This window comes from Tursiops truncatus, chromosome 3, assembly GCF_011762595.2.
Source record: "Tursiops truncatus isolate mTurTru1 chromosome 3, mTurTru1.mat.Y, whole genome shotgun sequence".
NCBI classification, from domain to species: Eukaryota; Metazoa; Chordata; class Mammalia; order Artiodactyla; family Delphinidae; genus Tursiops; species Tursiops truncatus.
This window is the reverse complement of record NC_047036.1, coordinates 95332034-95355195: the sequence shown is the minus strand read 5'-3', so window position 1 is coordinate 95355195 and position 23162 is coordinate 95332034. Positions and strand designations below refer to the sequence as shown.

Genomic DNA, 23162 nt, shown 5'->3' with positions numbered 1-23162 from the left:
ACATGAACCCAGCAAGGGAATGAGGTTGTGACAGATGAGAGTTAATGAAATGAGAAGTTTGAGATTAAAAGTTCTAGATTTTGTCTTCAGCATTTGTAGGATTTCATTCCCCTTGAAACAATGAGCACTGTTGGGCACTGGACCACATTCTCACAAAATTAAACCCGTGGACCAGTTTTTCAACCTTGGTGACCCTTAGAAATCCAGACATTTGCTCTGAGTTTTATAGCTATTATGAAATTATTACAAATCTCACCTTAAAAATTAATAAGTGACACTCCATGAGCATAATTACATTGTTCATCTTTCCATAATCCATAATTCCTCTGCGTGTAATAACATGTGATCAGTCCTTCTTGTAACCCAGCTGCTTCACGTAATTGCTTGCTGTCCTACTGACAAAAACTTTTAATTAATGACAGGTTAAGCAAAAGAGCGCAACTATGTTCTCATAGCTACAAAATCAGAAATGGTTTCTCCCCCAGAATTAAACCCTGTGATTCTTTCTCACTTTTTACAACAGCACTGGGTGGGTTAGGAAGGAGAGATAATTCAAATATTTCACTTAGAACCTCCACAATTCTGCATCAATACTACCAGGAGTTTGCCACTAATTGAAGAAATATATAACACCTGTCTTTTTTTTTTCCCAGTGGCTCTTATTTCCTTAATAGACATTTTTCAGCAACTTTAAGAAATGTTTCCCTTTGAAATACAACATCACATAATGGGCCCCATCTGGAACGGCAATTTTGCACACAGACTAAGAAATTGGAAGAAGAAAAATGCTTTTTTTTTGGTCTTTGTCTAATAATTGCAATTAGCTACCGCAATCTCTATATATGTTACCACGATAGAAAATGAGCAAAGCTTTCCAACGACTAGATACTCAAATCTTGAAAAGACTGATAGCCAAGGAAATAAACTAGTGAATTTTGTTTATTCAAACTGGAAGCATTTTGCTTTCTACTTAGTTCTATTTTACCTTCATTTTTTGATAGTTTGGCTTTTGGAAAAAACATCCATTTGGAATAACATTTGAACTTTCTAACCCCCTTCTTCAAATTTGGATGGATTATTTACTGAAATATGAGCGTTTTTCTTTAAGTCAAAAACATGGAGAATTTCAAGAGAAAAAGTGACCTCTGAAATCTTGTATCCCAGTGCTGGGATAAATGAAGCCTGGAGTAAGCAGAAAGCAGAAGAATTCAAGACTTAGAAACAGGAAAATATTAAAACGGAGCTGCTGAATCTCTTCATTCAGTAACAATTTCCTAGGTCTGTACTCAAAGAAACATGAGTAAGTACAGGTATAATTTAAAACACTGAATACCCTTGTAATGCATGAAAGCCAAGGCCCAACAAGGGAGGGCTATGGACCAAAGATAAGGGTTGCAAGGAAGCCACAGATCAATATATAATGAGGTGATCATTCTCCTAAAACCAAACAAAGGGGGATTCCTAGTCCTGTGTGGAAAAGGGCCCCGAATTTCAAATTATGTCAGTGGGATAAAATATATAGTTGGGTTAAGTGAAATCCTACATCCCAGCTTTGGCAGATATTCAAAGTTAGGACTGCACTAGTTACCACTTTAACACAATTTTGTGTTCGCTTTGGCTTTCTCTGCCATCAACAGTACATTCAGCGGGACCAACCCTGGAGAGCTGTTTCAGGCTGAAGCAGCCAGTTCAACCCCTTCCTTTAGTTCTATTTTATGACATGATTTCAAATCAACCATTTTTCATCCAGTTTTGGCAGACTTTTCTCCCCCAAGAAATTAAGGAAAGGTATGTCCCTTGGCAAATGAAAAGAGAGAAATGACTTGAAAGCATCAGGTTATGAATTCTCCCTGTCATTATATGTGAAGTCCTTTGTAAACCCAATCATCATCTATGACAGCCAGAATAAGAAGTCTTCTCATTCTTCCCAAGCCTTTCCTGGCTTGCGACTGCTGACTGCTGAAATGTAAATCCTATTACAATGTCCACACGCGGCAACAGCAAGTGTCTTCCAAGATAAAACAATGAGTGCTAAGCTCAAGAAGCATTAAAACGAAACTGTCGGTATTTTCAAACCTCAAAGGACTATGTATCTTTTGAAGATAATGACATTTTGGACACAAAAATCACTTTACAATAGAAATCTCTGATATTCAATTTGTCTCCATCAACATATGTTTAGAGTCAATGCATGTTGCTTATTTCATTAAATCACTATAAGTCTGGGATTGAAATCATCATACTGTTACATTGCAACGCCTTTTTCTAAAGCATAACGTTCCCCATACGTGTTTACTTTCATTCTTTATTCTAGCCCTCTATCCTATTCACCTCTTTATGGCAATTATCCATGACAATAAGAATTGCCTGATGGTGTCATTTAGTACTCCAGGAATACAGAGGATCCTATGCGAAAGTTTTACAATTAACTTCGGAGATGAGATCAAAGACTCAACCATAACACTCTGTGACTGAACAAACTTCCATCGCCACAGAAATAAGGTAATAACTACCTTGGCAAAATGGAAGGCTTACCAAGTAAAAATCCCTCCATCTGTGTGTGGTTGGGATCCTCCCAAGGTGTTGTCCAGCTGCCAGAATCCAGAGGCCAAAATAATACCTTTCCCTAAACAAGTGGTGGATCCCAAGGGGTTCCTCTGAAGACACAGATATCCCCTGACGGTGACATGCCAAGTCATTAAAACTCAAGTTCCCAGTTAACAGAGGTGACCCCAAGTAAAAGTAATGTTCCAGAGTTAATCTTTCAGGAAAGGTAAAGCTAGAATCTCTATAATTAACATTCTGCAAATGTTTCCTTGTAGAAGAATTAGATACTCTATAAATTTTCATAACAAAAAATGGAACCGGTCTGATTTCAGCCCACCCACTCACCCACCGCATAAACAACTGACAAACAGGGCACCATTAGCAAGCTCCTCTTAGGCTTGATTAAAGGCACTCTGCACTTCTCCTAAAATCTCCATGTTATGACACACTCTCTGGCAAACCCTGAACCCTGTCATTACCCTCCTTAGTTCAACAGCACTCCGAAACCTTGGCCCACAGGGATGTAGTCATGTTTCACAAAGGGCCACATCGTGTCTCTAATTCCTACTCTCTTCGTGGTTCATTTTATATGCTCTGCGTGTGCATTTTGATTTTCAGAACATGACTCATGCCACTTAAGTTACTCTGAGAACTTACAAATGGAGAAGAGGAGTAACGGGTTGGCTGATTGGAAGTGAAAGAAGATGTCCTTCGTCCCCTGGACAATATGACTTTTTAAAGAATTCGCTAAGTGACTTCCTGGCTGACCTAGATCAATGGGATGTGACATTTGAGAAAGGACAGGAATCATGGGTGTCCCCCTTACATTATTTTTAGGCAGATGATCATTTTTCTAGGGACAGAAATAAAGCTTTTTTCTCCCCTCATTTTCTCTCAATAGAATAACAGAGCAACATAGGATGTCAGAGCTCAGCTAGATCTTCAAGACAATTGGGTCCAACCAAAAGCTTTCACTAAGTGACCTATTTAGAGTTACAGTCAAAACATATTGGACATACCTTAAAGAAAAACACACTGGACATGATTCTGTTATCAACGTTCAGCCCTGATGGGTCCCAAGACTTAGGTAATATGTAAATATTTTACAGTTTTAGAAGGAGGTGAAGACAATTCATTCTCTAGATTCACTTAGGGTCACCCCTTCATTGTTTGAAAGAGCGACTTGTGGAAGGCGGGGTGCCCTCCCACCATCAGGGCTGTGGCGGGTGCCCTGCTTGAAATGAGGAAATCTATTATTTGACTCCCCTAAGGAGTTAGGGATGTGGGGTGTCTGGAAGTAGACAGAAGTGAGGAGAGGGAAGGAAGAAGAGTAGGTCACTGGAAACAGGCTCTCAATCTCCCCTGAAAAGAGGTGGTCACTACAGACAATACCTCTTGAGCTGATTCACACTGTCTTCACTGTTGCCATGTGAACTCAGTCCCACAGCACACCTCCTACACTCTCACCCAAGCCAGCACAATCGACTGGTATATTTGGGATGGATAACGTTGACTGTTGAGATCAGCGAGGGGCTGAGTTTCTCCGTGCTGCCCAGATTAAGCAGCAAACAGTCCGCCTATCAGATACAGAAATCCAAGGACAGAAACCAGAACTTGCATAGCCAGAAGAAACCTGGGGAGCCTGCAGAAATCTCACAGACTTAGGGTGCCTGGGGCTCCCCTGCTGTGGAGTTAGGATGGAGGTAATTGATCCAGACCTGTAAGAGCGGAGAAGTTCCAGCTATATCTGGATTATACTTTTCCCCTCTCAACATTTACACAGAAGTTATGTATTTCTTACACGCACATCGTGTGTACATGTAGGAGTCTGTATATGTGTGTGAGAAAGAAAATTTGGGGTAGGGTATGACCCAAAATCTGAGCTCACTGCTCTTTTTCATTCTTCTTTTTCCCCAGCTAAAGGAGTGGACAGTTTTAGACAAATCTGCTAAAAACTTGGGTGAAAATCCTGAGGCCTGAAGAGAACTTGGCTTGTCATCGACAGCCCTGACTGTCCCGGACTGGAATGCTCTGATGTCCCAGCAATCATAACGTGCTTTGTTCTTTTATCATTTTGACTTATGTTTTTAAACTTTTCAAGAGACTTCCACATCCGTGATGCCATCTCATACCGATGACATTCCTGGGAGGTAGAAGGACAGGTATTACTGTAACTCAGCCGCTCTCCTGCCAATGGTCATGGTTCATGACGGAAGCTGTTGTTTCCCACAGCAGGGAGAGCAGCTCCATCACTTTCTGGTCCTCTTAGAAAAGTCCTCCAAGGCTGACAATGTGTCCAGGCTTTGCAAGTGGCTGAAAGAAAGAGTCCTGAGAAAAGGGCAGACTGCCCAGATGGATGCCAGCAGCTCTGTCTGGCAGGAGTGGGTAAGCTGGGGATGAGAGCTGGTCTCCTGCGGGATCACTTTCTCCTTTTGAGTCTGTTAGGGTCCACAGGGTTTGAGGCATCAGGGGGACCAGCATTGAGTCTTGACTCTCTTCATTCCATCTGGCAGATGATAATGTAATGGGACAGGATGAGAAAGAACCATCCCTCTTTTTTGTTTGGAGCTCTTTCTTTGCTAAAGCAGCAAGAAAGCACATATTTCTAAATTTCAAGGAAAGATGCATGGCATTCTTTTTTCTATCTTAGCCGGTGATGGTCAAGTTTATATGTGGCAAATGGATGGACTATTTCATAGCCAGATGAGTCGTATTATCTTCCTCAATAACTTTTATGTTTACAGCATGAGGTTTAAAAACATATAGAGAGTTATTAGTCTAGTACACAGACTGATACGTAGTACAAGTTCATTAAATGTCATCTATTATTGTAATCATATGCAGAAGATCCGCAACAGAGAGTATAAATTGGTATGTCTGTTGAAATGGCTAGATCTGCCATCTGTACTTATATGCCTAGGCCTGTATAGATAAGGCTAATAGCTTTAAATACGCAAGACAAAGGTCCTGCCTGTCCAGGAACTAGGTAAGCCATCGTGAATGGAGAGGGCAACACCGGTAAAATTACCATCAACCTTTCTCCACCAATCAGTCACTGTTAAGTGCTCCTGCAAGCAGAAGACCACCTTTACCTGGCACTCACACGTGAGCTAGTTCATTAGAATGAGGGAAGCAGCGTTACTGGATCCAAGATGCCTATTGACATTTGTTTGATAATCTCGCTTATCACACACAATTTCAAAGGCAAGAGCCTAAAATGATTTTTAAATGTATCCAATTCACAGCCAAGTGAAAATGTTTCTGTACCAAGAATAATCTTACATTAAACTCTTTTTTTTCCCCAGCAGCCTAAAATTAACCAGTGGGACTTCTTTTTTTAGATGCTATTCTATTCAGCCTTTAAAAATGAAAGATCTGATTTGAAAGTGTAAACTGTATTTCATCCAAGATGGGACACAGTGTCCTTGGCTTAAGTATTCTTTGGAAATCGAACACCTTACTACTGCATGCCTAACAGGTTGCAAGAAAAACAAACTGCAGAGACTGTGATTCAGGTGTAAAGGACTGAGTCCACTGATGCCGTCTGCCCTGATAAAACGTAGGGAATCCACCTTGCATTGCTATTGCTCCTATGTTGCAGTAGCACATGGCGTAACAATCAATGACAATGTACGACATCCCTACACATATAAGGAGAATTAAGAGCATGGATAAAGTGATAACACTTCACAACTGCGTGACACTTTGCTTTATAACCCCCCCTGTAATATCTATCCCTCCATTTTATTCTTTTATCAGCCCTGGGAGGGACCAGCCAGTAGGGTTCAGGTAAGAGAGACTGTGATCGTGACCATCAGGTTGTAGGTGGTAAAGCCAAGACTTGAATCCTCCCTTTCCAAAGCACTCTTCTTTCCTAGTGAATGTTGAGACTTACGTGGGCAGGAGGTACAATCACTGTCCTTAAGGAAATTGCCTCATAAAAAAAGAGAAGGAGAACAGATGGATGAATGAAAGTCAAACTCAGCTGGAGCCCTGACTATGTTTTTAAGACATCAGAGTTACTTGGGACAAGTGCCTTAAACATCTAGCACCTCCAGTTTTCCACTCTCAAGAGGGAATGTTAATCCTAGTTCTTTCTTTCTACTCCATCAAGTTTTTAAGTAAAGAAGGAGCAAATGAATAGGAAGCTATTTTAAAAGATATTAACTCTTTTCAAAATCTGGGTATAGAGATGATTTTTAAAATAAGGTATATCGCTAGTTAACAGAAACACTTGGATTCAATGAATGCACTAAAAATCTATGAGGTCCAGTCTGCTACTGGCCATTGAGATGACTCCAGGAATCAACAGTGGGGTGGACAGCTGCTGTCTGTGCTGCCTGACTTCCATTTCCCTTCAGATCATAAAAGGTACAGATTTACTTTGGGAAATACCTCCCACTGGATATAGACAAGAAGGGAGTTTCATGGAGGGACTCGCCCTCCTCAGGCCAAGTCATACTTCAGGGGAACTAGAGCTGTGAACAGAAGAATATGGCGCCCAAGAACAGTTGGAGCTCATTCGCCTCCAGGGCAGAGCTTGGAAGAGGCTTCTCACCTCCTGTATTCCTGGAGCTCCCTGCTCCTCAGCCTACCCTGCCTGGTTCTTCAGCCTTCCCTTTAATTCTGGAAACACTTTCAGATCCTGGCACTAAATCCCATCATGCCCTCTTGTTATTATTGGTTTTTCTTGAGTTGGTTAGTGCTGACCCCAGCTACTTGCGAACAAAGCACCTTAACTGGGAAAGCAGCAGCACTAACAGATCAGTGCAGCCAGAAGGTGGACAGAGGAGAGGAAATCAAGAAAATCAAACCATTTGATCACCTATTAATCTACTGCACTAGGAAAGGCAGGGAAGATTAGCCAGGTAAATGAGCCAGTAAGTATACAGTCACCATACTTAAAATATCTCCCTTTTTCTTCTCTTGGTAAGTCAATAAAAGTTTAAAAGTTCAAGACAAAAATAAAAACATTGGTGTGGTTACAATAAAAATGAGTTTTAAAAGTAAATTATATACTATATATATAATATATATATTCTACCAAGTTTTTTTACACAACCATGTAAACAGTACTGTTTAATACTGTTAGTTTTATAGGAAATATACTAGTAACTCTGCTAATGAAGTTGTCAACTTTTTGCATGAAAGTTACTCTCTTCAAGACCTAGGTTCTGGGGACTTCCCTGGCGATCCAGTAGTTAAGACTTTGCCTTCCAATGCAGGGGGTGTGGGTTCGATCGCTGGTCGGGGAGCTAAGATCCCACATGCCTCACAGCCAAAAAACCAAAAACATAAAACAGAAGCAGTATTGTAACAAATTCAATAAAGACTTTAAAAATGGTCCACATCAAAAAAAAATAAAAATTAAAAAATAAAAGACCTAGGTTCTGCTAAAATGTATTTGATGGTGCTGTGTCATCACAAAATCAAATCACCAGGAAGAGCTGCATTCCAAAGTCTTCATAAATTTTCTGAATTCAGATAAAAATCTAGAGATATTTCTACAAAACAGTGTTTAATAGCCGGAATATCAAATGTGAAAGGGAAATTCCAAGCATTTCCTCCATAATCAATAAAATCGCCAGTCTCATTTAGTATCACATTTTCTTCACATCTAAACATTGACTTGATTCTCAGGTTCCCTCTTTCAAGAAATCTTCTGTTCTGATAACTACTGCTACTTGACAAACCACTCTAAGACTCAGTAGTGTAAAAAGTCCATTGTATGACGCTCAGAGATTCTGTGGGTCAGGAACTCGGAGAGTGCGTAGGGATGGCTTGACTCTGCCCCATGATGTCTGGGACCAGAGCTGGAAAGACTTAATGGCCAGGGGTGACTCAGCAGCTGGGGGCTAGAATCATGTGGAGGTGCTTTCTGTCACATGTCCACTGCTGATGCTGGCCACTGTCAAACAGAGCACCTACAAGTATCCTCCCCATGTGGCCTGGGCTTCCTCACAGCATGGTGGCCTCAGGGGAACTGGACTTCTCACATGGAGGCTCAGGACTTTTTACATCATGTCCCAGCAAACAGGGTGGGAGCCAAATCTCCTCTTTTGGCCTAGACTCAGAAGTTATATGGCGTCATTTCTGCTGTGCATTGTATTGGTTATGAATGAGTCACAAGCCCGTTCAGGAGAACACATCCACTCCCACTCTGAATGCGGGGAGTAGCAATGTCTCAACCCAGAAGAGCACGTGGGATGGAAGAAACCATGTGGCCACCCTTCAGGCCACATGGTATTCTAATTTCCAGCTAGAAACGAGCTTTCCTTCTCTCAATTCTCACAACACTCTATTTTCAAATTGATGCTCACCGATTTCCATCTTATATTACAATTATCATAGACATGTTTCATCTTCACCTCTCCCTAGATGAACACCTAGGGTCTTCTTTTCTTTTTTGTATCTTCTTGGTACCTAACAGAGCTCCTGGCACTTAGTAAACACACAAAGTTCATTGAAGAAATGGGGATTGCTTTAAACTAGTTTCAGATATGATTATTATATACTTAGGAGATACAAGTGCTTTTGGAAGGAAGAAAGGAAGGGAGCGAGGGAGCATGCAAGCAAATAGGCATAATGGTTTGAAGCGGCTCTTTCATTCACAAAACATTTAAATTGTTGCATTTTTAAAGTTTCCAAAGGAGAAAAGATCCAATTCTCCACCTTTCATGCACATCAGCTGTGCAGATGAAGATCCCTAGAGAAAAACACACAATCATGCTGACAGGTTTCCTTTAAAATCCATGACCTTGAACCTCAATGCTGCCGGCAATTGTGCTGTGCTTCCCTAGTTCATTCATGTTCCTGCTTTCCCAGACATCTGTTTCATACCTTCTCCCCTCTCCTCAAGCACCAACATCTTCTCCTACCTCCTCATTTTCAGTTGATGACCTTCTTTCTTCTTTGAAACAACAAAGCAATTCAAGAGAGTCCCCATCGACCCCTTACCCTCTCATGTTTCAGGCACCAGCCTCTGCACACGGGCCCTCTGCCTTCCATACATAGACCATCCATGCTCCATTGTAAAGCCAGTCCCTCTGCTCTAACTCTGGATTCTATTCCCTCCCACCACAGTGCTCCCGAGTCCATCCCTCTGCCTCCTATACAGACAATTCCATCAGCATACTAAGATGCTGTTATTTCTCCCACCTTAAAAAATACTTTTCTTGACCACACTTCTTCCACCAACCCATTAGTTTTCTCCCCTTCTATAAAAAAATTACTTGAAAGAGTTGTACGCTCACTGTTTCATCCACATCTCTTCACACTCTCTCTTAAATTCATCCCAATAAGGTGTTCACCCTCCCCACTCCACCAAATCTGTTCTTCTCAAGGTTACCATGGACCATCTCTCATTCTCAGTCCCCATATTGCTCAACCCCTCAGCAGCATTTGATGTAGTTGACATTCTCTTCTCCTTCATACACTTTCTTCACTTGGTTTCCAAAACACCACCCTTCCCCACCCCACCCCGCCGGGTGACACTCCTATATCTCCTCTCTTGGTTCCTTCTCCTCTTCTTCTTTACCTCTTAATGTTGGGTGCTGTAAGCTCAGACCTTGAATTCTTCTCTATCTACCCCCACTGCTTTGCTAAGTTTCTAGTCTGCTAACTTTAAATACCACCTGTATGTGGGGATCAACTCCCACAGTATCCCCCCACTGAAACTCTCTCCCAAACTCCAGACTCAACACCTCTACTTGAGATGTCCGATAGGCATCATGAACTCAATGAATCCAGCACGGAGCTCCGAGACCACCTTCTGTTCCATTGCTCCCATGGTCGTTCCCATCTCAGCTGATGGCAACTCCAATCTTCAAGTTGCTTACAGCGAAAATACTGAAGTCATTCTTGGCTTCTCTTTCTCTTATATTCCACGTCCATTACATCAGGAAATCGTGTATCCAGACTATGACCACTTCTCTTCACTGTTGTAAGCTACCACCATCCCTCACCTTGGTTATTAAAACTGCCTCCTAATTGGTCTCCCTCCCTGTCTCCCACCCACCTACTGCCTGTTCTCAACACTGCAACCAAAATGATTAGTTAAAACATAAGTCACATCATGTCTCTCTTCTGTGTTACAGCTTTGCAATCCCTCCCCCCATTTCAATCAGCAGGAAAGCTAGAGTCCTAACAATGACCGACAAGTAACTACATGGTTCGACTCCTGGTTACTTCTGTGACTTCACCTCTTATTGTTCTCCTCCCTCACTCGTCTTCTACTTTACATCAAACATTCCAGCCATACTCCCATATTAAGGCCTTTGCCTTGCCTTGTCCCTCTTTGTGGACTACTCTTCTTCCAGATATCTGCGTAGCTTATTCCCTTATCACCTGCAAGTCTTTATTCAAATGCCACTTTGTCAGTGAGTCCACTCGGAACACTCTACTACACCTGCAGTGACCTGCCCCCAACATTCCCCATCCTTCTTACTCTGCTGTTTTCCGTATCACTTATCATCATCTAACAGACCATGAAACTGATGCATTTATCATTTATAATACTTACTGTTGGTTCTCTATCCCTCCCTTCTAGAATATAAGGCTCATAAGATCAAAGACTTTTGTCAGTTTTGCTCATGGATGTGCCCCCAAACCCTCAGAGTATTGTCTAGCCCTTAGCAGGTGCTCAATGCATAATTTTTGAACAAATAAATAATGCGAAGACAAGATTTATACAGAAATGGAGTAGAAAGGAACTTACATGGTGTGATTTTTAGGGACATTATGGGGCTTCTCTTGTCCCAAAGTAGCTTTCCCACCACGATACCAAGGCACCACTGTCCCCTCCTCTCTGTCCTACAAGTCCTACATTAAATTCAGTCATTATTAATCCAGGGTAATGAAACCAAATAGCTAAAACGCACACTTATTGTGAGATGTTGGTAGGAGCTCAGAGAAAAGTTGGGTTGAGGTTGGCAAAGAGGTAAGGAAGACAAGAGACAGGGTGATGAACTCAAAGGGCACTGGGCCTTGGAAACGTTACAAAATCTTCTTGCCCCATCTGAAAAGTTAAAGGAGTGGATTACGACCACTGTTCCATCCATGCAGTGGAGTAAATAATGACGGGATTAGGAGTCATACTGCTAGATTCAAATTCTAGCTTTCTCACTCAGAAGCCTGAGAAAACTACCTAACTTCACCCTCCAACCTGAGCAGTGAGCAACATGTAGGCGCCCAGACCCTGAAAGACAATATTCAGGGTGTGTCCTTGGGAACAGAAGTTGAAGAATTTGGGAGGCACAAGGACGAACAAGGCTGCCTCCATCATGAAGCCTGACTCCGTAGTGTGAATATGGCCACCACAAACATAGTCTCCCTCTTATTTAGCACGTCCTAGTGTTCCAAAGAGGATGCATAATGTGTAAAGGAGGTAAGACCCGACTTTTCTCTGAGCTCCTACCAACATCTCACAATAAGTGTGTGTTTTAGCTATTTGGTTTCATTACTCTGGATTAATAGGGACTGAATCTAATGTAGGACTTGTAGGACAGAGAGGAGGGGACAGTGGTGCCTTGGTATCGTGGTGGGAAAGCTACTTTGGGACAAGAGAAGCCCCATAATGTCTCTAAAAATCACACCATCTAAGTTCCTTTCTACTCCATTTCTGTATAGATCTTGTCATCCATTTATTATCTAACACTACAATGGAAACCTAGAAGGAAACGTTCCAACAGAGATTTCTTTTAGATCCTGGGAAGACGGCTGGGGTACAAAACTATAACTTTAAGACTATAACTTTAAGACTCAGGGCAGTACTGCAAAATCCAGCCAGGCCAACACCCTGGGGTCCTCTTAGGGTTCACAGGTATCAGGACCACGTGTCCACAGCCCCACGGCACAGCCAAAGCAAGTCAGTTCAACAAAATTTTCATTCAGGTCCAATTTATTTTCTCACATAAATAAGGTCTAAGGTAGCCAGAGACTGGCTAATATGGCTGGTATATAGTCTCCCAAAGTTCTTCATGGGCTGCATCCCTTTCAGAGTAGCTACAGACAAATGGTACCCAACACACACCTCTCACTCTCTTCCCCACTCTCCCTTCTCTCCTCCCTGCCTCCCTCCTTTCCTTTCCAAGAAGTGGTTTAGAAACCATCACAGCATTATTTTCAGAATCAAGAAATTAGAGTTGTGCTAACTCAAAGAAGCCAGATCCCACCAAGTGCATACTGTGTGACTGCATGTACATCAAGTTCAAAAACCAGCAACACTCATGTATGATGTGAGAAGTCAAGGCTGTAGTTTACTAGGTGGGGGCTGTGATGGGGAGTTTTGGGGTGCTGGTAATGTGCTCTCTCTCCATCTGAGTGCTGGTTACATCACAATGTACTTTTCTATATGTTTATTTTACTTCACTTTAAAAAGCAAACTGTGAGGCACTTCTAAGGGAACAGACTCCATTTCATCAGTAAGCCCGAAGTTCAATCACACTAAAATGAATATTGCGTTCGTTCCATTCCAAAATCGAGTGTAGAAAAAACACAGTCACAAAAATAAATGAAAAATCTATTACGCCATCCCATGTTTTAAAATCAGCATGAATGCCTATAATATTCTAGTATCAAATTATTCAAATATCTCAAATGTTCGTATGAATACGGTAGCTATTGCCTTCTAGAATACTAGATATACGCAACACATGAGTTTAATTAGCATTTGAAATTTGGGGCAAAGCCAAAGTACGGTCTGAGAGCAAGGGAGAAATCGAATTCTAATAGATCTTCTGAGATATATTTCTGAGAAGGACCCTGTGGTCTAATATCTCAACAAAAATTGTGATACAGAACCTGCCTTCCTAGCCCAGATTCTGAACCAGTGGGTATGGGGAGCTGTCTCTGCTGGGAACAGAAGAGGCTGGCTGCTCAGGGGAGCTAACAGGCCCCAGGAGTAAGAAGAAAGCAAGGAGAGACTCACCAAACAGGTAATTTCACACCCTCCTCTTTCCCCCGGGGGGAGGGAAGAGTGCAGGCCGAGACACCAAAAATAGTCCAAAGCCATCCTCGTGGAAGGGAACAGTGGGTCTAAACTTCCTCACTTACAGATAAGAAGATGTAATTAATAAATGCAAAAGTGCCTTTCAGTGAGGTGGTCAGTGCTAAAAGGACACTTTATAAGCCAGAGAAAGCTGCGTTAGCCCACGTCACAGGCCCAGCCTCACACAGAAGTGATCTCGCCCCAGTGCTGCTGCTTCCTATGATCTTCTGCATGTCCCATGTTATACTGGGCTTTACGTCCAGGACCCAGTTAAGGCACACAACCACCCCCTAAAACATCAGTGTTAGCATGCTCATTCTACACAGGAAGTAACTGACTTGCGGAAAAGTTAACACGCCCATAGGCACTAAGCGGTGGGTCCTCCTCTCCTGTCTGTGAGACGCACCAGCCACTCTGCCTCACTGCAGCCTCAGCACCACCGTTGTAGGAAAGGAGAAATGAAGCAGAGGCACAAAGGCGAGCTCGGTGTACAATGGGTGGAGCGCGTGTTTGTGGGGATGGTTAAATCAGGTGCCTCCACCAGGCCTGCAGGAGCACCAGCTCAGGGGAAAACTGATGATTGTTATCAAGGACAGTTTCCTTGTAGCAAGGCTGGCACTGGCAGCAAGGAAGGATCAGGCTGCCTGCCTGAGGGCCCCCAATCCAAACTGTTGGGTGCGGGGACACCCTGGCCTCACCAGAGTTGGATAAACTCCTATACTGCTTCAAGGGGACCATCCTAAAGTATGGTACGTGTACCCCTGTGGAATCTAGACATATCAACTCGTCTGCCGAGGAAAGAGTTAGTAGGTCAGGTTATAAGAGGGCAGTGACGGGCCTATCATAACAGGAACTCGGGGCCAGAACAAAGGAGAGGCAGCGTGATGTCATGGTTACAAGCCAACGCTGCCTGGGCTCAGGGCCCTCTGCTGTATCACCTACAGCTGCACCAACACAGGCAAGATGCTGAAACTCTGCGCCCCTCAGCTTCCTCACTGGCAAAATGAGACAAACAGAATTATCTCATAGGTTTACTGGAAAGTTTAAATGGGCATCTATATGCAAAGCATTTAAAATACCTGGCACAGACAAAATGTTATGTAAGTTTTAGCTGTTATTAATATGTATCACAAAGAATAGGTAAATAAAAGGTAAGGCAGATTTGGAAGCCTGGAAATATACATACTTTAGTTGCTTTGATTTGTTTTTCTAATTGATCAAATGAGAAAGTAAAAAGTGATGTCCCAAAGTAGTATTAGTTGAACTATATGAAATTGCTGGCATTCAGGCAATCTTTTTTTTTTTTTTTTTTTGGCCTATGCAACAGCAATTTCAATGTGGACTGAGCTATTATGAAGAGGAGAACAAAAAAGTTTGTTTTCCTTGTTGTTGAACTGTCCAGACCTGCCTTGAACGTAAGGCCAAGAACTGCATGTGGATTCGTGGACCCTGGGCTCATATTCCTTACCCTCAGGTGGTGCGCACACACTCACTGGCTAACATACGTGCAACTGGCCACGGCTGCGTTGGGAGATGCTTCCCTCTCACCTGAGCTTTTAGGTGGGCAGGGGAGATCGAGAATGCTCAAACGTATCAATGGTGTTACCCAGACTATCTGACGGGGCCTCAAACTATTTAAATGTATACAATCTTTAAACTGAAAGGAACGTGAGATGGCGTCCTTCGATCACAAATCCTAACCCATCACTGGGAATGCCACCACAGTGCTCCTAAAAGGTAAATACCTAGACTGTTTCAAAGTGAACAGTTATTTTTAAAATATCCATCCATAAGGGTGTAAAATAAAAACTAAGTCTTCCTCACCAGCCTTTAATAACTGATCCCATCCTAAAATAAAGTCTTAAGAGTTTCTTAGATATTTAACCAGAAAAAAGTTTTTACCTGTATTTCTGTTTATGCTTTTGAAAATTTACACAAATGGGATCTTACCATGCATGCTGCTCATTTACCTTTTTTTAACTTAGAGGGACTTGGACATCTTCCCACTGTGGATACACAGGGGACCATCCTGAAGGGCAGGAGGAATATCCCTGAAGAGTCAGAGAGACCAGCGTGTCTGTTGGGGAAACGGTCGCATTATGAGAGCAGTGACAGTGCTATCATAAAATTAGCTAGAAGCTTCAGACGATAGAAAAAAAGAGAATTTGGTCATAATTTATAATTTTAGAGTCAGCAAGACAAAGAAACATACAAAATACAAAAATACACGGGACCCAATCGAACTTAATTTCAGATAAGCAACAAATAATTTTTTTTTAGTGTAAGTTTGTCCCATGCAATATCTGGGGCATAATTATACTTAAAAAGTATTCATCGTTCATCTTGAATTCAAATTTAACTGATGTCCTATATTTATCTGGTAACCCTACTCCTAGATTTCTTCTTCCAGCTAAAAATGTCCAGTTTCTCATCGGATGAATGGATAAAGAAGATGTGGCACATATATACAATGGAATATTACTCAGCCATAAAAAGAAACGAAATTGAGCTATTTGTAATGAGGTGGATAGACCTAGAGTCTGTCATACAGAGTGAAGTAAGTCAGAAAGAAAAAGACAAATACCGTATGCTAACACATATATATGGAATTTAAGAAAAAAATGTCATGAAGAACCTAGGGGTAAAGCAGGAATAAAGACGCAGACCTCTTAGAGAACGGACTTGAGGTTATGGGGAGGGGGAAGGGTGAGCTGTGACAGGGCGAGAGAGAGTCATGGGCATATACATAGTAACAAACGCAGTAAGGTAGATAGCTAGTGGGAAGCAGCCGCATGGCACAGGGATATTGGCTCGGTGCTTTGTGACAGCCTGGAGGGGTGGGATGGGGAGGGTGGGAGGGAGGGAGACGCAACAGGGAAGACATATGGGAACATATGTTTATGTATGACTGATTCACTTTGTTATAAAGCAGAAACTAACACACCATTGTAAAGCAATTATACCCCAATAAAGATGTTAAAAAAAAAAAAAAAAAAATGTCCAGTTTCTGTGGCCATTTTCATGTGATTTTATTCCCAGACCCTCTAGCGTTGAAACATCCTTAAACCATAACAGGGAACTCCAGAGAGGCACAGAGCTGGTCCCTCCTGCCATTACCCCATTCAGGACTGTGTCAACCATTTCCATCCATCCCATAAAGATTGTGCCCCAATCACAGACCTATGAGTAAAAGAACAGACATTTGGATCATCCCATACCAGAGAGAGATAGGACCATTCCCAGAGTACAGGAGAATGAACATCTGTACTGTCTAAAAAATGTATCATCAGAAAACAGCTGAACCGGGAATGCTGCTTTGCAACCTCACTTTCTTGGGCCACAATTCTCTCCAATCTAAAAGGAAGCCATTAGACTAGAATTCTTTTTTTTTTTTTTTTTTTTGCGGTACGCGGGCCTCTCACTGTTGTGGCCTCTCCCGTTGCGGAGCACAGGCTCAGGACGCGCAGGCTCAGTGGCCACGGCTCATGGGCCCAGCCGCCCCGCGGCATGTGGGATCTTCCCGGACCGGGGCACGAACCCGTGTCCCCTGCATCGGCAGGCGGACTCTCAACCACTGCACCACCAGGGAAGCCAAGACTAGAATTCTTTAATTCAAATAATCTACATGCTCTAGTAACACAAAATACAACGGCTACTTGCACTTTGTTTAATGCAAACACTAGACTTTCATTATTCAACCCACAATTGAAGTTTCTTTTATATATACATTGTTTTTTATGACTTGGTCAAATTGTTGGTTTATCTTTGAAGCTTTTAGAGTAGCCAAAGCGGGCAAGTTTCCACAAACAGATCATATTGCTGCTCAATGAATTATTCATCAACTACATCACCTGAGCTGGGGCGCAGGCAATGCAACCATTTATTTTGACATTTTAACTATCAGTTTGGATTGGCCATGTTGCTCATCAACTGAGTTCAACTGGTTGTTAAAGAGAGTAAATAAAAACAGTTCACAGGATGTAGATCTGGCTCCAGTGTTAACCCATGAAAAGCAGTGATTGAGAGAGAGAAAAAAGAATTGGAAAAAGGATAGATGCACGTATACGTATAACTGAATCACTCTGCTGTACACCTGGAACTATCACAACGCTGTTAATCAACTACACTCCAATACACAATAAAAAGTTAAAAAAAAAAGACGGAAGAACATGGAGTGAAAGGGAAGCAGAAACGGTACAGGAAAATGGGAAGAAATGGCTAAGAGAGGCAGGGCAGAGGAGAGGACTAGTCCCTTCCCTCCTTCTCTTCCTCTAACCCAGGTCGTTTCAGTTAGGCAATTATTTGAATAGCCCTGATAAAACAGAATCATAGTACGTTTATCACTCTGCAACTTCCTTTTTCATGCCACAGTATCTCCTGAAGGTTTTTTCCTGTTAGCATTTCCAGAGCCACTTCCCTGTCTTCACTATTGCATCCAGTATCATTGTAAAAATATACCACAATTTATTTAGACCCCTATTAAGTTACTTACCTTTATGGCTATTATAAAGAGTGCTGCCGTAAATATCCTTGTCATTCTTTCTCATGCGTATCCAAGAGGCTTTCTTAAGTGTACCTTCTGAAAACTAGAATTTCCAGGTCAAAGAAAATGAACAACTTTAATTTAAATAGGTACTGCCGATTTGGAAAAAGTCTGGAGGGTAATAATTTGTCTTCTGGGAGGGGATTGGTGTGACAGCCAAACGGAATTTTAGCCTCATCTGTGATGCTTTATTTTTTAAACAAAGTGAATGAATTCACTTATTAATTATGTAATGAAACAACAAATTTTAAAAAGATTTTTAGATACAGAACACATCAATGTCTTAAATAACCTTGAGAATCAAAGAGATTCAATCAACCTACTTATCCTATCAGGGCCCCGTTTAGGGGGAGAAATAGGCATCCTACTGAAAGTAGGCCAAGCTTGCCACACACACACACACACACACACACACACACACACACACACACGCACGCACACGTCAAAGAGGCACCCTTGAACAGGCCAAACACTTGGCTGTTGCATCTGAATCTGGTATAAGTTGCGCTCTACGGGGCCGAGGTCTCTGAAGGAGCCACAAATGAGTATTTCCCCACCCATGGTCTGACTAATTTAAACACAGAATTAATGGAGAGGCCAAAATATCTTTATCAAGCTGATTTTTGTAGGTTTGAGGATGCAGATTCTATCCATGGGTAGGGGGTCCTATAGATACTGAACCTCAGAACTGGGCAGAACTACCCACCTGTTGGGGATCCAGAGCCTGGAGCAGGCCTGTCCCATGTTGCTGTGCCAGTCAGTGAGGGTCCCAGCAGTGTTCAGAGGGCACATTGAAATTAGGAATAATCCATGAAGAATCCGTCAGAAGTGTAGGCAGGGAAAGTACTCTGAGGCGAAGAACAGCACTGTCTGAAGTCGGTGCCCCAGGAAAAAGGCTCTGAGAGAGATTAGCACACAGGAGGTTTGCTGCGCGTTCACTTAAGAGCTACCCCTGTAGCAAAGAAGTGGAATTGGGCCCAGGGAGGTACTGAACTGCGAAGAAGCGGCGTCCAAAGCCTCATCTAACCCAGAGCCTGGGAGGAACCTGCCCAGATGTCCTGTCTGATGGAAGGAAGTCTGGCATTTACACTGACCACACGTTGGGTGCGGGCTGCCCCTGGGAGTGGAGTGTGACCCGTGGCTCTCTTTGGTGGAAGCCAACTCCTGGAGAGGCTTCATCTGAGAGGCACAAGTCACCCAGTCACTGCCATTCTCAGAAGCTGGGAGAACGGTCTCCTCGTCCTAAAGGGGGGTCTGGGCAGAGCCCCACCTTCTTCACTTGTAAAATCTGAGAACACCTTCTCCAGGATTCTGGCTGGCCTGTTTTCCTGTTTAAACTTACAAGGTTAGTGACATGAATTACAGCCCCTGTTGCTGCTTTCAAGGTAACTGAGACACATCATCTCTCCACTCTGCTACTCGTTTTAGATTCCTCTCCCCCTTGGCCAGCACCTCTGTCGGTCTAAGTGGCTTACCTGGTGGGGTCACACTGACCTTCATCAGTGAGATGATCTCAGCTCCTGGTCACTATGCCCTTCTCAGGCTATGGCTACTCCTTTGTCCACTTATTGTTAAAAGTGGCTAAGGGGATTCCAAGAGACACCCAGGCTGTAACAGCAGCCCTACATCTTCTAATCATTGGGGTCAATTACTCCTACTAGGATGGAGACTAGTTCCCGGGTTTGGTAGACTTTGGCACAAGGGTCAGTCAGCAGATAGAGCTTAAAACTTAATGAGGCCCCTACTGAGTTTCCTGATAGAAATGTCCTCCCTCTGGAAACTGAACCTCAAAAGTCTAGAAATACAGTAACAGGAGGCACAAATTCCCTAAATGGGTCACCGAGGGTCATATAAGCAGAGTTGCACCTACTTCTACTCCTAGGTTCCCAGATTCATGCTTGCTACCTACTGGGAACACAGCCCCATATAATGGCTGTTGATATATACTGTGTCCTAGAGGATGGTGCCAGTCCTCAGAGCTTATCATCTCTAAGCTGGATCTTTGGTGGCTGTTAAGAAGCTGTTTCATCACAGCCAACCATTTCTGGATGATGCAGTATGTAATAAGGCCAGCGGACTCCATGGTCACGTGCTCACCGCCACACATCCTGGTCTATAACTGGGCTCCTCAGTTCAACGAGATCCCGAGGCAGGGAATCAAGCACTCGGTAAGTCCTCTGACTGTCTTGCTGGCAGACGCTTTCAGGCAATCTTGTATCTGGTGTGCATGCTGATTCAGTCAAGACGAATGGCTGCTCATTCCAAGATGGGAGGGGTCTGATGTAATCACTTGCCTCCAAGTGGCTGGTTGGTCCCCATAGCGGTGCCAAATCAGCAGCTCAGTATTCCGCTCTGCTCCTAGAAAGCTGGGCTTTCAGCAGTGGCAAACCAGCCTTGGTGAGAGGGAGCCCATGCTGTTGGGTCCATGCATAGCTTCCATCCCGGACGCCGTGTCATGAAGCCCATTTTGCCAGTTACCGGAGTATCCAAGGACTGACTTCAACTGGCTAAGTCATTTCATCAAGTTGGTTGTTTAGTGTCCTTCCATGGTAAATAAATGCTCTCTGTTGAGCACTAATATTTGATACAAAGTTTGTCACACATCATGCTCGAGCCCATAGATGCTTCCACATGCCTCTTCCCCAGACCTCCTGGTCCCTAATCCTCCAATATTTCTCTTTCCAGGCCTTGATCAATCAGATAAACCATTGATTACTGACCACAAGCCCATATATATATATATATATACATATATATATATATACATATTTTTCTTTTGCTCCTCCTGGAGCCCAGAGCAGGGTGGAGAAGGGTAGAGAGTGGATTTACAGGCAAACAGAAGGTATTCAGGGCACCCCCAAACCATGCCCACCACAGGGGCAGAGACCTGGGGGAACAGCAGAACTTCTTTTCAGTAGGTAACTCATTCCCAATTATTCTCCCCAAGTTAACCAATCAGTAAATCATCTCCACCTCCCCAGGGTAGACTGAGTAAAGAGGCAGACAGAGGTCGTAAATGTGCTTAGGGAAAATCCCTCCCAATGGAAACCCAGAGTGGGACTGAACATTTCTGCTTTGATAAGCAGGATGAGCTGGATTCTCAGGTCCAGAAGAACTAAGTGCAGCCTGAAAGGGGGAGGTCCCATCAACAACTAGAATGTTCCACCTCCACTGTTATCCAACAAAACTTTGTTAAGTTGAAAATGAATGTTCTAGAAGCCTGTGTTGTCCAGAAAGACAGCCACTAGCCACATGTGGTTACTGAGCACTGACTTGTGGCTCGTGTGACACAGAAACTAAATTATTTTATTTTGTTTTACTATAATTAATCTAAATTTAAATGGCCACACATGACTTGTAGCCATGAGACAGCAGAGAGACTACGGAATACAGAGGCCTTGACCCTAGCGATAAAGACCTTTAGTGGCTCAATCACACAAGGTCCTATGGAACCAATGAAGCCACTGGATGCTTTACCTAAATCCCTTGAACCTGACAGAGCAGTGCTCTTGGCCTGGGATATGGAATAAACTTTGAAGTCTTATAAGCCCCGGTCATACTAACCAGCTGCGTGATTTCAAGCAAGCTGCTTTATTCTTTTTTTTTTTTTTTTTTTTTTTGCGGTACGCGGGCCTCTCACTGTTGTGGCCTCTCCCGTTGAGGAGCACAGGCTCCGGACGCGCAGGCTCAGTGGCCATGGCTCACGGGCCCAGCCGCTCCGCGGCATGTGGGATCCTCCAGGACCGGGGCACGAACCTGTGTCCCCTGCGTCGGCAGGCGGACTCTCAGCTGCTGCGCCACCAGGGAAGCCCTGCTTTATTCTTTGAGACTCAATCTCCTCCCTTATGAAATGAGAATAATACTTACTTTTTATAAGGCTCTTGTGAGTATGAAATGAGAGGACATCTGGAAGGTATCTGGTTCACAGGGGTCGGTCGTTTCATTCTTCTGATACCAGCCTCAACTCTCTCCTACGCCTCCTGCTTTTCTTTAGTGAATCCCCAGCACGTCAGCCCCATTCCTCAGTCTGAGCTCGCTGTCCCACTGTGGAAGGGTGAAATAAACAAGGCTCGCTCTGCTTTGGAGACTCCCATTGATTGCCCTCAGAGAACTGGGGCACGGATTACTTAAGAGTATAAAATGGAGGGCAATTTAGTTACTTTTAGGGGAGAGGGAATTCACTCTATTATCTCATAACACGGCATTTCCTTCCAACACCATCCCAACTACACTAACAAAATTACCTAATAGAAATCAGCAGCCTCACTGCATCAGTGGAAGTGAGATTCTCACCTATTTTTGCTGCCAGCTCTTAGGAGTAAAATTCACAGATGAGCGGCTGCAATTCTGAGTCCAGGGCCCTTGTCTGGGAAATTACATAATTCCCGCGGGGCAAACAGCCAGAAACCGAATTTGGCAACTCACCAGGGCTTGCTGGAATCTGATCCCACCTCTGTTTGTTTTTGGTTGTTTGGTGCATTGCTTTTGTTTTGGTTTGGGATGTTCTGAGTGATGTCTTGAGCCTGTGTATTCTCAGGCCTGCCTTTTCACCAGCTGTTGGGGGAGGAGAGAGAGCTCCCTTTGTTTGTGGAGTTCAGTGATGATCTTGTTATTTCTGTGGCAGGAGGTGCCTGGAAGTTCAGGGGTTCAAATTTTAATCTTGCTCTCCTCTAGGTCTTGCTGATGAATTTATGTTTTAATTTTTCATCCGTGTCTCAGCACCAGAAATCATATAAATAAGTGAATACATAAATAAAATCCATGAAGCTGGTCTGGGGATTTGAAGTTGAGAAGTCTTGCTGAGTTTCAGGGACGAGTTTGAGCATCAGAGCCTCCCTCTCCTGTTATTAATACCTATGCAAAACCCTGTAATGAAGGAACAAAGCAGGTCAGTCCCAGCTGTACCAAAACAGAAGAGTGAAGGAATTATCAGAGAAATTAAAAAGTCTGCCGTGGCCATCGAAAAGCACACTTGTATAGATTTTCTTCCAGTAATAATCCTGCAAGTCAAACTCATGGCAGTGGATTGACTTTTCACCCTTGTCAAAGCAGCAGCAATGTCAGCATTCCTAACAAGGTTTTATG

The 23162-nt window shown here is 43.1% G+C and overlaps 1 long non-coding RNA gene across 1 annotated transcript; it reads right to left on the bottom strand.

Moving 5' to 3' along the window:
* Nucleotides 1-18820: 18820 nt before the first annotated feature.
* LOC141278208 (uncharacterized) lies at nt 18821-22883 on the bottom strand. Its single transcript, XR_012330555.1, has 3 exons — nt 22503-22883; nt 21945-22121; nt 18821-18975 (listed from the first exon to the last, which is right to left on the bottom strand). It is a non-coding gene; the product is annotated as an uncharacterized lncRNA (long non-coding RNA).
* Between the last annotated feature and the right edge of the window lie 279 nt (nt 22884-23162).